We start from the raw sequence: 16,510 nt of genomic DNA on the forward strand, positions 1-16,510 counted from the left end.
GAGGATCACAGGACCCAAAAACGTTAAGTCTTTCTGTCCACAGATGCTGCCAGACATGGAGTTTCCCCAGCAATTTGTTTCTACAGACAAAGTAAGTCCATTGTCAGCCTTGGCTGAATGATTTTTTTTAAGCTTTTGCACCTTAAAGAGTGTATAATTGCTGTGAGCCATTACCATTCTTTAATTATTATCCATTGCTTATGTACAGTCAACTTTGATGTATTTTTCAAACCCAATTTGTTTTAGATGAAATATTACAGAAGGCTTTTAACACATAGGTAGTGCTAGCAAGACCAGGTTTATTGCCAATCTCCTTGAACAAGTGTCACTTCTCAACAGATGAAGCTCTCACAAATGGAACGTAAGGAATGTCAGGGTTCTGATAGAGCAAAGAATTTAGAATATACTCAACATAGCTTTATGTTTATAATATAGCCACATCTCTTAAGAACTTAAGGATGTGTACTTAGTTAGCTAACAGTATATAAATCTCCCAATTTTTATTCTCCAACAAAATTAAAAATCTTAAAAACACATTGCTGGAGAAATTCTGCAGGTCTGGCAGCATCAGTGGACAGAAAGGAGAGTTAATCTTTTTGTCTAGTGACGCTACTTCAGAAATCTGAAAATGCTTGGTTGACTTCAAATGCAGACTATTTCTAGATACTAGAAAACTATTTTCAGCTCAGCCAATTTGTGCCTCATGCTTTCATAATGTCCCTTATTCCAGATTAACAATGTACTCATCTCTAATTACAGGATTATTAATAAAGCCCCTTTGCATTACATAACACTAGATCCAAAAGTCTGTTCCCTTGTTAGCTCTCGAAACAGATCCATCCCAGACACTCCAGAAACATGCCCTCCAGTCTGCTGCTCAACTAATTTGCCCAATCTATAAGCAAACGGAAGTCATCTATGGTTAGTGTTGCACATGCTATGCTCTCTCTCATCTCATGTCCCACACCACCACTATTTCGTGGTCTATAAATAATTTCAACCAATGTTTGCATCCCCTTGTTATTTCTTACTCCCTACCTAAACACACTGCACACGTTAACTGATTTGAGGTCATCATCAGTGCAACATCATTCTTTATAATCTGTCTTCAGAAATAAGCCTTGAATATGCAGTTCCCAGTACTGGTCACAAGCCATGTTTCTGTAATGGCAATTGTATCCTAACCACTTAGTTATATTTTTGCCTTCATATTCCTCTAACTTGTTACAAAAGCTGGATGGGCGGCACGGTGGCACAGTTGTTAGCACTGCTGCCTCACAGCGCCTGAGACCCGGGTTCAATTCCCGACTCAGGCGACTGACTGTGTGGAGTTTGCACGTTCTCCCCGTGTCTGCGTGGGTTTCCTCCGGGTGCTCCGGTTTCCTCCCACAGTCTAAAGATGTGCGGGTCAGGTGAATTGGCCATGCTAAATTGCCCGTAGTGTTAGGTAAGGGGTAAATGTAGGGGTATGGGTGGGTTGCGCTTTGGTGGGTCAGTGTGGACTTGTTGGGCCGAAGGGCCTGTTTCCACACTGTAAGTAATCTAATCTAATCTAATGCATTCAGGTAGACATTGTTTTGTTTTCCAGTTTCCCTCACAGCTTTTTGACTTTCTGCCCCAGCTTAACTCCATCCCCATTTTGATTATCCCTCATGTTCCTAACCCCTACCCCCAGTTTGCAGAGTCCCACCTTCCCAGAAATGGCCCCAGCGTCTCCTACACCAGTTATCAAGCCACATGTTCAATTGATTGGTTCTTGAAATGCTCACTCAACATGGTTAGATGAGTTGGTTGGACGGCCAGTTTGTAACACAGTGATGCCAACAGCATTAGCTAGAGTTAGAGTCCTGCAACACGGAGACAAGACCTTTCGCCCAAACTGGTCCATGCTGACCAAAATGTCCATCAACGTTAACCCCAATTCCCTTCTCTTGGCCCATAGTCTTCTGAACCTTTCCTATCCATGAATTTGTCCACAAGTCTTTCAAAATGTTGTTAATGCACCTGCCTCAACTAGTTCTGCTGCCAGCTCACTCCATATGCATTACTGCCTACTGTGTAAAAACAAAAGTTGCCCTTCAGATTCCCTTTTATTCTTTCCCCTCTAACCTTAAAACTAATTCCCGCGAGTCCTTGATTTACCAAACTCTGGGAAAAAGACTGAGTGCATTCACGATCTTATACGCTCCTTTAAGACTTCTCTCTCAGTCTCCCACACATGAAAGAAACAAATTCCAGCTTGCCCATCCTATCCGTATAATTCAGACCATTCAGTCCTGGCAACATCCTTATAAATTTTTTCTGCATTCTTTCCAGTTTAATAACATCTTTCCTGTAGCAAGGTGACCAAGACTGAACACAATACTCCAAGTGTGGCCTCACCAATGTCCTATATAATTGCAACATAACTTTCCTATTTCTACATTCAGTGTTCTGACTGATGAAGGCCAATGTGCCAATTGCCTCCTTCACTGCCCTGTCTACCTGTGACTCCACTTTCAGAGAACCATACACCTGACTCCAAGGTCCCTCTGTAAACTACACTTACCAAGGCCCTATCATTCACCATGAAACTCCTGTCTTGATTTGACTTTTGAAAACGCAAGAGCTCACACTTAACTATATTAAACTCCATTTGCCATTTCTCAGCCGATTTATCCAACTGATCAACATCCTGCTACAATTTCAGATAACCTTCCTCAGTGTCCACAATATCATCTATTTTACAGTCATCTGCAAATTTACTAATCATGCCTTGTACATTCTCATCCAAATCATTGATATAGATAATAAACAGTAAGTGGCCCAGTACTGACCCCTGAGGCACTCCACTAGTCTGACAAGCATCCTTCCACTATTACCCTCCGCTTCCTACCATCAAGCCAGTTGTGCATCCAATTTGCCAGCTCCCCCTGGATCAGCCTACCATGTGGAATCTTATCAAAGACCTTACTGAAATCCATACAGACTATGTCTATTGCCCTGCCCTCATCAACCTTCCTGGTCATTTCAGCAAAGCAGTCTAAGAAATTTGTGAGGCATGATCTCCCACGCACAAAGCAATGCTGATTATTCCTAATCAAACTGTCTTTCCAAATGCATGTATATATTATCTCTCAATCTTCTCAATTAATTTACCAGCATAGATATTATGTTTATTTGTCTATAATTGCCAGGCATTTCTTTGCGGCCCTTCTTGAATAAGGGAATGACATTCATTATTCTTCAGTCTTCCGGGACCTCACTCATGGCTAACAACGATGCAAAAATATCAGCTAGAGCCCTGCAATTTCCTCTCTAGCCTCTTGCAGTGTTCTCAGATATACCTGGTCAGGACCAGGAGATTTATCCGCCTTCATACATTCTAAATATGTCCAACACGACCTCTAGTGTGATATGGATTGTCACCAAGAGATGATTGCTAACCTCAACACAGAGGAGACATATTCATTGAGGACCTCACCCATCTCCTGTGATTTGACACATACATGTCCATTTTGGCCCTTGAGGGGTCATAATCTTTCTCTAGTTATTCTTTTTCCTTTAATATACTTAAAAGAATCTCTTTGGATTCACCCTAATCTTTTCAGCACATGTTATCGTGTGCTCCCTTTTCGCCCTCCTGACTTCCTTCTTCAGTAAATTCCCATATCTCTTACATATCTCCAGGGATTCCTTTGATCCCAGCTGCCTGTACCTGAGCCACACCTTCTCCTCTTTTCTTGTTAAAGCCTCAATAGCTCGTCATCCAGGGCTCCTTATTCCTGTCAACCTTGCCTTTCATCCTCGTAGGAACATATAGACCTTGAACTCTAGCTATCTCACTTTTAAAAGGCCTCCCACTTGCCAGAGGTCCCTTTATATGTAAACAAACTACTCCTATCAACCTGTGCAAGCTCCTGTCTAATTCCATCAAAATTCACCTTGCCCCAATTTAGAACTTGAACCTGTGGACCAGTTTTCTCCCCCTCCATAACTATTTTAAAAATTAATATAACTATGGTCATTGGTCACAAAGTGCTCCGCAATGGTCACCTGTCCTGTCCTATTTCCCAAGAGTAGATTGAGTTTTGACCCTTCCTAAGCAGAACCACCTACTTGAGGAAAACATTCCTGAATGCACTTAAATTCCACCCCCTTGAAGACTGAGACTCATAACGTTAAGAGCTATGTTAGGAAAATTAAAATCCCCTACTGTGACAACCTTACTGATCAAAGAAGTCTCCGCAGTCTCCCTGTATATTTGTTTATCCAATTCCCATTGACTTTTTTTGGGGGGGGGGGTTCTATATAACAATTCCAATAATGTCACCATCCCCTTATTTCTTCTTAGTTCCACCCATGAGGCCGCACTGGATGAGTCTTCAGTTATTTCATCTCAGATTACTGCTGTGATACTCATCTTATTCAAAAATGCAATGCTTCACTCCCTTCTTTCCACCATCTCTGTCCCACCTAAAGTACCTGTTCCCTAGCATATTGAGCTACCAGTCCTGTCCCTTAGCCATGTTTCTGTAATGGAGAGAATATCCCAGTCCCACTTACCTATCAATGTGCTGAGTTCAATTCACGGACTGGCTAACATTACCACAAAAGACATTGCTTTCTATCTTTCCCCTCACGTTAGGCATGGTGAGCCTCAGGTTAAACCAACACCACTTATACATATGTATGCTGCCTCATCTGGATGTTCCTCCCTGTAAGATGACTATAAGTTGACTGAGAAACGTGTGGTGTGGTGTGGTGCGGTGCGGTGGCTGACAGGAAGTAAAAATCAGTGATAACAGGACATTTCTAGATTGGCTAGCTTAACTACCAAGAACGCAAAAGGCTCAGTGCTGAGACCTCATATTTATAATCTTTACTGATGGACTTAGAAGAACAGAATAATTCCAAGTTTGCATAATTTAAAGCTAAATAGAAACGTCAATCAAGAGGATTCAAAGAGGGTACAGAGTTGTACTCATGTGAAGGATATATACGGTGGCAAATGGACAGTAATTTAGGAAAGTTGGAAGATATTCAATTTGGTACTAAAAACAGAAAAGCATGCATGCTGACAGACAAACAAAAATGTTGATATTCAAACAGACTTATGTGCACAAAAAGGAGAACACAAAGTTAGCATCCTCTGGTTTGAAATTTTAAAAGCATGGGTACAGAGCAAGATAGCAACAATTTAGGACTGAGATATTTAATTTGAGGTTGCTGAGACTTCGGAATGCTCTACCCCAGAGGATTGTGCATGCTCCATCAAGCCAAAGATCACTTGGTTCTTCTACCCCCTGGGGCATTCAAGGGATTAGGGAAAATGGAGACAGGACAAATCAGCCATGATCTTACTGAATGACAGAACAAATTCAAAGGGCCAACTGGTGTATTCCTGTTTTTAATTTTTGCGTCTTTATAGCACAATAGCAAACAGGTATTTGACAGAAATCCCCCAGCTAGGCATATACAGTTTTGCAAGTAGTTTTCTTGTGGATGGGTCACTAGTTGTCTACTCACCATTGTACAATCAAGATAGAAATATAGAAAATAGGAGGAGCAGGCCATTCAGGCCTTTGAACCCATTGTAGCATTGAATATTATCATGGCTGATCATCCATCTTGGTATCCTGTTGTCACTTGCTCCTCATACCCTTTGATGCCTTTATATAGAGTCACAGAGATGTGCAGCACAGAAACAGGCTCTTTGGTCCAACTCGTTCATTTGACAAGATATCCTAACCTAGTCTAGTCCCATTTGCCAGCACTTGGCCCATAGCCCACTAAACACTTCTTATTCATGTACCCATCCTGATGCTTTTTAAAGGTTACAATTGTACCAACCTCCACCACTTCCTCTGGCAGCTCATTCCACCCTCTGTGTGAAAAGTTGCCCCATAGGTCGCTTTTAAATCTTTCCCCCCTCACCCTAAACCAATGCCCTCTAGTTCTAGAATAGTCTTCCACCCCCATGCCACCCCAGGGAAATGAATTTGTCTATTTACCCTATCCATGCCCCTCACAATTTTATAAACTTCTAAGGTCACCCCCAAAGCATCCAACCCTCCAGGGAAAACAGCCCCAGCCTATTCAACTTCTCCCTATAGCTCAAACCCTCCAACCCTGGCAACATCCTTGTCAGTCTTTTCTGAACCCTTTCAAGTTTCACAATATCCTTCCAGTAGGAGGGAGACCAGAACTGCACACAATATTCCAAAAGTGCTCTAACCAATGTCCTGTACAACAAGATTGAATTCCAAATTAGTAAACTTGTTCCTCTGACCAATAAAGGAAAACATAACAAATGCATTTTTCACTATCCTATCTACTACATTCTTGAAAAGATTTAATGTTTTAGCCTCAATTGTTTTCTGGGCAAAGAATTCACAGGCTCACCACTCTGGGTGAAGAAATGTGTAATCTCAGTCCTAAATGGACTGCCATGTACACTTAGACTGTGACCCCTGGATCTGAGCTTCCCAGACATTAGGAAAGTCCTTCCTGCATTTACTCTGTTTAGTTGTGCTAAAATTTCACAGGTTCACCACCTTCTCCCTAGGGACTTGCATGTACACCCCTCCACCTTCAGGACATCCTAACAAGTCTCATTGCTGTGAATTATTTTGCGTGAATTGTATGTAGGAAAAGAACCAATCCAGCTCCAAATGAGAGAGATCAGGTATTGTTTTTGATAGAATCACAGAAACATCCAGCCATTCAGCCCATTGTACCTGCACCTGCTCTTTAAAACAGTAATAATTGAGGTCAACTGAGGGAAACAAAATATTGTTACTATTGAATGAGAGCTTATATTTTCTAATCAACCTGTTCATAGATGTTATGATGCAACCCTTTGAAGCAGCTGGGACTTGAAAATGGGCCTCCTGGCTCAGAGATAGGGACACTACTATTGCACCACTAGAGCCCATGAGAACTTTATACACTTTATTTGTACTAGATGACCTTTTATATACAACTGAACAGGCTGACAACATTTCAATCATATATGGTATCCAAATAGCAATGCCAAGGGTCGAAGTCTCTAAGGCTCAGTCCTGGAGAATCAACCCACAAAGTACCAACTCAAAACTACTATCGTAAACCAATATCACTCCTAATATCCGACATATTGTCTTCTTCAGAATTGCTGAGATGGAATCTCCAAACAGAAACTCCAAACTGTGCCTGGCAAACGTGGTGCCACTGTTTAAGAAGGGCAGCAAAGACAAGCCAGGAAACTACAGACCTGTGAGCCGGACCTCAGTGGTGGGCAAATTGTTAGAGGGAATCCTGAGGGACAAGATGTACATGTATTTGAAAAGGCAAGGACTGATTAGGGATAGTCAACATGGCTTTGTGCGTGGGAAATCATGTCTCACAAACCTGATTGAGTTTTTTTGAAGAAGTAACAAAGAAGATTGATGAGGGCAGAGCACTAGATGTGATCTATATGGACTTCAGTAAGGCATTCGACAAGATTCCCATGGGAGACTGATTAACAAGGTTAGATCTCATGGAATACAAGGAGAACTAGCCATTTGGATACAGAACTGGCTCAAAGGTAGAAGACAGAAGCGGGTGGTGGTGGAGGGTTGTTTTTCAGACTGGAGGCCTGTGACCAGTGGAGTGCCACAAGGATCAGTGCTGTGATCTCTACTTTTTGTCATTTACATAAATGATTTGGATGCGAGCATAAGAGGTACAGTTAGTAAGTTTGCAGATGACACCAAAATTGGAAGTGTAGTGGACAGCGAAGAGGGTTACCTTAGATTACAAAAGGATCTGGGCCAATGGGTTGAGAAGTGGCAGATGGAGTTTAATTCAGCTAAATGCAAGATGTTGCATTTTGAGAAAGCAAATCTTAGCAGGACATATTCACTTAATGATAAGGTCCTAGGGAGTGTTGCTGAACAAAGAGACCTTGGAGTGCAGGCTCATAGCTCCTTGAAAGCGGAGTCACAGGAAGATAGATAGTGAAGGCGGCGTTTGGTATACTTTCCTTTATTGGTCAGAGTATGGAGTACAGGAGTTGGGAGGTCATGTTGCAGCTGTACAGGACATTGGTTAGGCCACTGTTGGAATATTGTGTTCAGTTCTGGTCTCCTTCCTATCAGAAAGAGGTTGTGAAACTGGAAAGGGTTCAGAAAAGATTTACAAGGATGTTGCCAGGCTTGGAGGATGAGCTATAGGGAGAGGCTGAACAGGCTGGGACTGTTTTCCCTGGAGTGTTGGAGGCTGAGGGGTGACCTTATAGAGGTTTACAAAATTATGGAGGGCATGGATAGGATAAACAGACAAAGTCTTTTCCCTGAGGTCAGGGAGTTCAGAACTAGAGGGCATAGGTTTAGGGTGAGAGGGAACAGATTTCAAAGAGACCTAAGGGGCAACTTTTTCACGCAGAGGGAGGTACATGTATGGAATGAGCTGCCAGAGGATGTGGTGGAGGCTGGTACAATTGCAACATTTAAGAGGCATTTGGATGGGTATATGAATAGGAAGGGTTTGGAGGGATATGGGCCGGATGCTGGCAGGTGGGTTGGGTTAGATTAGATTAGACTTACAGTGTGGAAACAGGCCCTTCGGCCCAACAAGTCCACACCGACCCGCCGAAGCGCAACCCACCCATACCCCTACATTTACCCCTTACCTAACACTACGGGCAATTTAGCTTGGCCAATTCACCTGACCCGCACATCTTTGGACTGTGGGAGGAAACCGGAGCACCCGGAGGAAACCCACGCAGACACGGGGAGAACGTGCAAACTCCACACAGTCAGTCGCCTGAGTCGGGAATTGAACCCGGGTCTACAGGCGCTGTGAGGGTTGGAATATCTGGTCGGTGTGTAGAGGTTGGACCAAAGGGTCTGTTTCCATGCCGTACATCTCTGTGAGTCTATGAGGTTCTGCTTCTGTGACTAGAGGAGTAGAATGTTTAATTGGAAATTAGTACAGTAAGCAATTTGGGGCATAATAAAGGTATAAGTAAATACAAAGTACTTTCTTAAATGATCTCTAAACACAAAAATAGTCTCGCTTTACACTCGTGAAGCCAATGCAATCTATTTTTGGTGCATTATTCCTATAGCTGATAAACTTTTTTTTGGTGGACAGATTTATAACAAACACAAATATTTCTCTAAAGCATGAAAGATAAACAAAAGAGGTGTCAGCTTGAAAGATTTTAAATCCCAGAGAATTACTGGCTGAGGCTTGCAAAGCTATACCAGCTAACTGCTATTGCAGACTTCCTCAGCGGAGGGAAAGAGTTTCAATGGTCGACTCAAAGAGCAAAATGAGAATACCTAATGAAGTAACAGTATTTTCTTTTCCCCCATTTGGCGGTTTAGTCCAAGTTAAAGTCCAAACTAATATAGAGCCAATTAAAAAATATCCCTTTACTCAAGTCTTTTTTTTAAAACATTGTACTTTAACTACCACCAGCAAAAAACAGAACAAAACAAAATATCACAAAAGATCAGAATTTGACTTTGAAGGACACTTTTTGGGGTTAGTGCACTGATCTCAAGGATTCCAATTTCACCAACTTCATCAAGCTTGCTGTCCTCATCCATTTTCTCCCCCACAATTTTAAAAGCACTATTCTCAGTGATGGGACACTATTCTCTTCCCACAGCTCGCTCCCTGATGCTTTGTGTAGTAAGCTACTAAACACCCGAGCCCAAGGCATAGCCAGTTTTTACAGCATTGAAAGTGGCTCTTTGGCCCAGTTTGACCATGCAGATCAAACTTAGATCTATTCTAATTGGATTTTCCAGCATTTGGTTCACTGCCTTGTATTCTGGATGTAAGTTGGCTTGCTGAGTTCAAAGGTTTATTTTTAGACATTTCATCACCATACTACGTAACATCATTGGTGAGCCTCCGGTGAAGCACTGGTGTTATGCCCGCTTTCTATTTGTGTGTCTTGGTTTCTTCAGGTGGTGATATCATTTCTGGTTCTCAACGAGCAAATTTACATCCAAAACCTCAAACTGAGCTACAAATCTTCTCAAAAAAAAAATTGCCTTGTATGCTACGGCATTTCAAGTGCTCATCTAGTACTTCTTAAAACATCCTGAGGTCTGCCTCTACAATCTTTAAGGCAGTGAAGCTTAGGCATTCACAACCCTCTGGGTTAAAATCATTTCCCTCAAATCCCTCAACTTCTTGTTCCTTACCTTAAAATGGCATCCCTGCTTATGATCCCTCGAAGGGAAAGTTTTTTCCTTTCTACACCATAAATGCCCCTCAGTACTTTTGTAAACTTCAAATCCAATTCCTCAACAACCTCTTCCCGTTCCTCCTGTCCCTCCAACTTTCTCTGCATTAAGTAAAACAACTCCTATCTAGTCTCTTTATAACAATCATTCCAGCCCACCCAACATCCTGGTGAATCTCTTCTGTAGTCTCTCCAATGGAATCACATCCTTCCTACAGTAATCAGGAATGCACACAATACTCCAGCTTTGGCCCAACTCGTTCTTCACAGCTTAGTTAGTTTGCTCTTTATTCAACGGCTTGATTAATAAAAGGCACATAGCCCACATTCCTCCTTAACCACTTTATTTACCTGTACTGCTACCTTCAAGGATCTGTGGACATGCACAGTAAGATTCTTCTGTATTTCTTAAGGCCCTACTATTGAACATGTACTTGCCTTTTTTAGTTCTCTCAAAATGCATCACCTCAAAGTTTTATGGACTAACTGCGACTTGCCACTGTTCAGCCCATCTGACCAGTCAAAGAGCTGGTTATATAGACTTTAGCAGTTTAAACAGATAGCAACCAAGAGCTTGAAATTTTCCCATCCTAATCCCAGCATTTAGGTACAGAATTAACCCATTACAGTCGAGGATCACGTCCACTTTCAAGAGATTCTCCAACAGCATATTCCATTATTACATCTTTGGCATGCATTAGTTTCAAATAGTGTCAATTAGTGGAGATGCCAGACATATTTCATAAACCCCTTACATTCATCTTTAAATTAAGAAAACAATATCAGACAGCACGTGCAATGTTATAACTGACAATAGAAGACTTAATAAATTTCTCAAATTTAAAGGAAGACAAAGCAGCATGAGTTGGTGTGATACCTCAATAGATCTTTCAGCAAATGAAGGATGCTGAAGAGGCATGGAAATTATAGGACAGACTTTATTAAATGAGAGTGAGATAAAAGATTACAAACTGGCAAATGCATTACCAACTTTTGTTTTTAAGACCCCGATATTTAAATACTAGCTATCTTATCACTGGTCATCAGTAACATACATATTTAAGGATGAGATTAACAAATACCTAAATGAAAACAGCTGGAAGGATTATGTAGATTTTAAAAAAAGGATAATGCATTTAAGAACCAGATGTAACAGAGTCAGAGACGTACAACATGGAAACAAACCCTTCGGTCCAACCCGTCCATACCGACCAGATATCCCAACCCGATATAGTCCCACCTGCCAGCGCCCGCCCCATATCCCTCCAAACCCTTCCTATCCATATACCCATCCAAATGCCTCTTAAATGTTGCAACTGTACCAGCCTCCACCACTTCCTCTGGCAGCTTGTCTTTGTAAATGAGAAAATGCAACAGATGGATAGCACAGATTTTAGGAAAGTCCTTAACAACATACCAGAGGGTAGGCTAGTGAATGTTGAAATGTAATAAAACTGAAAGGGTATAATACTCAGAGGGTAATAAGCATATTTGGCAACCAATTAGTTGGGGCGGGGTGGGGGCGTGCATATAGAAAGAGTGGATGTGGGTCATGAGCATCACTTCAGTTCAGGAGCAACTTGTGTTCAATAAATATTTGGCTATAGGCTTGGAGGGAGCGGAATGAAAATTTGCAAATAATACCATAGTCAGATATTGTTACTTGGTTAGGAGGCCGACCAAATACTGATTAGATAGGAAAATTAATTATGTCTGCCAGGTTTATTTAGCCAGTATAAGTGCGAGGGGTACATCTCATTAAAAATGCGGCGTTAATGCTCTGAATGGAAGAGTGTTTCAAAGGCCAGCCAAGAAACTCTGCGACTAATTTCATAGGATAATCATGGCTGATCATCTTTAATCAGTATCCTGTTCCTGCCTTCTCTTCATAACCCTTGATTCCACTATCCAACTCATTCTTAAATGAATCCAGAGCCTGGGCCTCCACTGCCCTCTGGGGCAGAGCATTCCACACAGCCACCACTCTCTGGGTGAAGAAATTTTAATTCAGCTGATTAAGTGTAACAATCAGTGCAGTTACAACTCAATCAAGTCCTGTCTTAGCCGCAGAATTATAGAATCCATACAGTGCAGAAAGAAGCCAGTCAGCCCACTGAGTCTGCACCAACCCTCCAAAGAGAATCCCATCCAGACTCAACTCTCCATTGCATCCCCATAAGTCTGCATGGATTTTATTTAAAAATATGGCTAACCTACTTAACCTGCACATCACTGGACACTCTGGGCAATTTAGCATGGCCAATCCACTTAACCTGCACATCTTTGGACTGAGGGGGCGAAACTGGAGTACCAGCATGAAACCTATGCAGACATAGGGAGAACATGCAAACTCCAGTCTCCAATGTCAACATGTTCTTCCAGTAATGGACAACACAGGATCTCCAGCAAGTTCTCCTTCCAAAGTCATGGATTCAGAATGGAGGACAGACCAAGGATTGATTACATGGTTTAGCTGGTCATAGGTTGAACTTATGCATGCATGTTAGCTGCTGGAGGATTGTTGCTGAGCCATGCTGATCAGGTACACAGAGCCAAGTTGACTGATCTCAATGGTAATTCTTTGTGAGACGTTATTCAGTATCTTTAAATAACATTATTATCCCCCCTGCAACCACCTTGCACTGATCTTTCCTGTGAATGAAATTTGAATCATGAATTGGTCAGCTTGACGCTCTACCCTTCATTAGAGCAGCCTACCAAAAATCAAACAGCCACTCTGGACAGATATCAACATCCCAGGAACAACAATAGGAGTGGATAAAATTAGCTAAAGGAACAAAATGACAAAATGGTGCTCTGACCACTTTTTTCACATACTGTGTACAGCAAAATCCTAGCCAAGCCCAGGCAAAACCAGTCTGCTAAATGTTTTAAAATCCCTTGAAACTTCCATACATTATCCCAAAAAAAAAGAGCCATTTTTCCCAGTATCCTAAAATTATGAAAAAGTGACTCTTCACATTTCCCTGCACCTGAAAGATACAACCATTTCTCAACTCCAGATCAACTCCCCACTTCCCCAGATTTATTTTATCTTTGGTACATTACAAAAAGACAAAAAAAAGTGTTTTTTTTTCGTAACTTACAACAGAATTTCCATTGCAATCTAAGTATATCGTTGCTCACAAGGGAGGTTACAAATAGCAATAGTATGGTTTACTTAGGCTGAATAATCAGACTTAACTCCCCCTCTAACTTCAATAGATTTGACACCTGTCCAAGTGAGAGGGGAGATGATTTTTCTAAAAGGTGGACAGAGAGAAGTAATTGGGCATAAATTATTTTTTACTAAAACGGAGGAATAACAGTCATGGGGAGGGGGGGAACACTACAGCTGTTTACTTTATACACAATTACCATTTTTGCCCTACTATATTTTTATTCACACAAAAGTTTTATCAACGGTTCCATATGGTAGACTGATTAGTAAAGTTAGATCACGTGGACTTCAGGGGGAGCTTGCGGATTGGAAACAAAATTGGTTTTATGGTCGGAGAGGGAAGGGTGGTGGTGGGAGGGCTGTTTTTTGGAATAGAGGCCTGTGACCTCAGGGACCCTGGGTCCATTTTTGTTTATCATTTATATAAATGAGTTAAGAAGAGAATATAGGAGGCATGGTTAGTAAGTTTGCTGATGACAGCAAAATTGGTGGTAGAAGTGTACAGTGAAGATGGTTCTCTAAATTACAAAGAGATCTTGATCAATTGGATCAACGGGCTGAGGAATGGCAGATGGAATTTAAGTTGGATAGACGCAAGATATTGCAGTTTGGTAATACAATTAATGGTAGTATTGTAGAGTAGAGACACGGAGAGGTTTGGGTACATAATTCTTTGAAAATTGCATCACAGGTAGACAGGGTGGTTAAGAAGGTATTTAGCACACTTGCCTTCATCGATCAGATCTTTTGAATACATGATTTGGGACATGATGTTGAGGTTGTACAGGAGGTTGATGAGGCCTCCTCGGGAATACTGTGCGCAGTTCTGATCATTCTATTATAGGAAGGATATTATTAAACTGGAAAGGTTTCAGAAAAGGTTGGCCAGGATGTTGTCAGGGATGGAGGGCTCGAGTACAGACTGGGACTTTTTTCACTGGAGCATAGGAGATTGTGGGCTGACCTTTTGAGGTTTATAAAATCATGAGGGGCATAGAAATGGCAAATTACATAGATCTTTTTCCCATGGTGGGTGCAGTTCAAAACCAGAAGGCATATTTTAAGGTGAGAGGAAAAAGATTTTTTAAAAAAGGACACAAGAGGCTTTTTTTTTAAAAAATGCAAATTGGTCCATGCGTGGAATGAACTTCGAGGAAGTGGTGGATGCAAGTACAGTTACAACATTTAAGACATTTGGATAAGTACGTGAACAGGAAAGGTTTGGAGGGATATGGGAGGGCATGATGGTTGGACTAGTTTTGTTTGGGAACATGGTCAACTTGGACTGGTTAGAGCAAAGGGTCTATTTCCATGCTGTTTGACTGTATGACTAACTATCAGCTCACTAGCCTCAGTTAGCAAAGCCAATGTCACATACAATTAATACATTTGCAGCAAAGCAAGGCCCTAAACTCAGAGTTAAATTTTTTAGTCCAGGGCAAGCTCTCTCCTTAAAGATCACACATTGTCTGCTTTCCTCAAATGTTCAATAACTTTTAAGTTTTAGAACTCAGTTGAATCTTAAACTTTGAATTGTTTCAATTTGAACTACAACAAGAACAAGTCAAAAATTAAGTTTTGAAAAAAATCCAAAGCAAGCCAAAAATATCCAAAGAATCCAAACTTTCTCTTCACAGATACTTCCTAATTTGAGGTTTTTATTCATTCATGGGCCAGGCCAGCATTTATCACCCATTCCAGAGGGCGTGTATGAGTTAACCACATTGTTGTGGGTCTGGAATCACATGTAGCCCAGGTAAAGATACCAGTTTCCATCTAGTCGTGAACCAGATGGGTTTTTCCAACAATGGATTCACTATTAGACTTCAATTCCAGATTTTTATTTAACTCAAATGTCACCATCTGCCCTAGCAGCAATTGAAATATGGTGACTAGAACATTACCTGGGTCTCGGGATTAATAGTCCAGCAATAATTCCACTGGGGCATTACCTCCTGAGTATTTCCAGTAATATCAAATATAGTCTGCTGTACAATGATGATAGCATTTCACTGTCCTAATGTTCAATGATCAAGATGATTAAGCAACAAGTTACAAAACTACATCTCCTATACAAAGCATATCTTAAAGCAAGGAGACAGTTCCCGAATTCAAATGTCTTTCTGATTTTCTTTTTAGGTTTCAAATCAGCCTGCTATCCCGACTGATTCATGACAAAAAATTTCAATACACAGTTTTACCTTTGCATTTCCCATTCAACTGTCTTGTATTTCCTATAAATCCCACTTTCTTCCAAAGGCTGACAAATATGTACTCAACTTTCCAAAAGTGAAGAAGAGTCACACTTAAATGACAAATTCAAAGAACAATTTGCTTTTGAAGTCCAGTGATTCACAACAAATAAGCTAAATTAGAGAAATTTCTCTCAACTTGAAGCTATTATTTTGGTTGACTAGGAAACCCATTATTTAGTAAAATGGATATAGAATTAGAATTAAACTGAACAAAGTTGGGAAACAAATGAAGCCTTGTTAAGTTGTCAATGAATCCGAATACTTTTAATCAAAATCTTTGCAGACTAATATAAAACACTTAACAATTCAAAGTTGTATCGTTAAGCACAACGTTTGCTTGAGTGAATTACTTTCAAATAGTAGTCTACACACAATATAGACACTTCTATTCCGTCCCTTCCCCCACTTATGCTATCCCCCTTTACTAGGCCTCACTCCTGAATGTGTTAGTAACTAGCACCGAGCTGAGCAGTTTATAGAAAGCGTAAAGTTTCCCAAACGTGAAAAAAAAACTTTCTGTCCATCTGCTTCGACAACTAATATCCATGGGAGCCTTCCTACTCTCTCAGTCTAAATGATTTTAAGTGCAATGTCTGACCATTAACTTTTTGGTAGGCCTAGACTTCACCATGTGAGTGGGTATTTGCCTCTCTACTTTCTTATTGTTAGAAGTGTTTAATGCTTTATAATTAAAAAGAGAGAATAATCAGTTTGTGAAGTTGCCCTTATAAAACGAGTCGTTCTTTTTCGAATAAAAATTAAGTTACATCAGTTTCCCCCTGTATCTCTCTCACTCACACACACATATATACACTTTCGCTTTCTGGGTGAAACGGAGCAGGCCTCAGGCTCCCGGGGCCTCTAGTA

The 16,510-nt window shown here is 41.0% G+C and overlaps 1 protein-coding gene across 6 annotated transcripts in view; it reads right to left on the minus strand.

The window, feature by feature from the left end:
* Nucleotides 1–16,510, minus strand: part of cnot1 (CCR4-NOT transcription complex, subunit 1) — a 159,222-nt gene that overhangs the window by 141,779 nt on the left and 933 nt on the right. The window lies entirely within an intron of this gene.

The sequence above is a fragment of the Hemiscyllium ocellatum genome, chromosome 17, assembly GCF_020745735.1.
Source record: "Hemiscyllium ocellatum isolate sHemOce1 chromosome 17, sHemOce1.pat.X.cur, whole genome shotgun sequence".
Lineage (NCBI taxonomy): Eukaryota > Metazoa > Chordata > Chondrichthyes > Orectolobiformes > Hemiscylliidae > Hemiscyllium > Hemiscyllium ocellatum.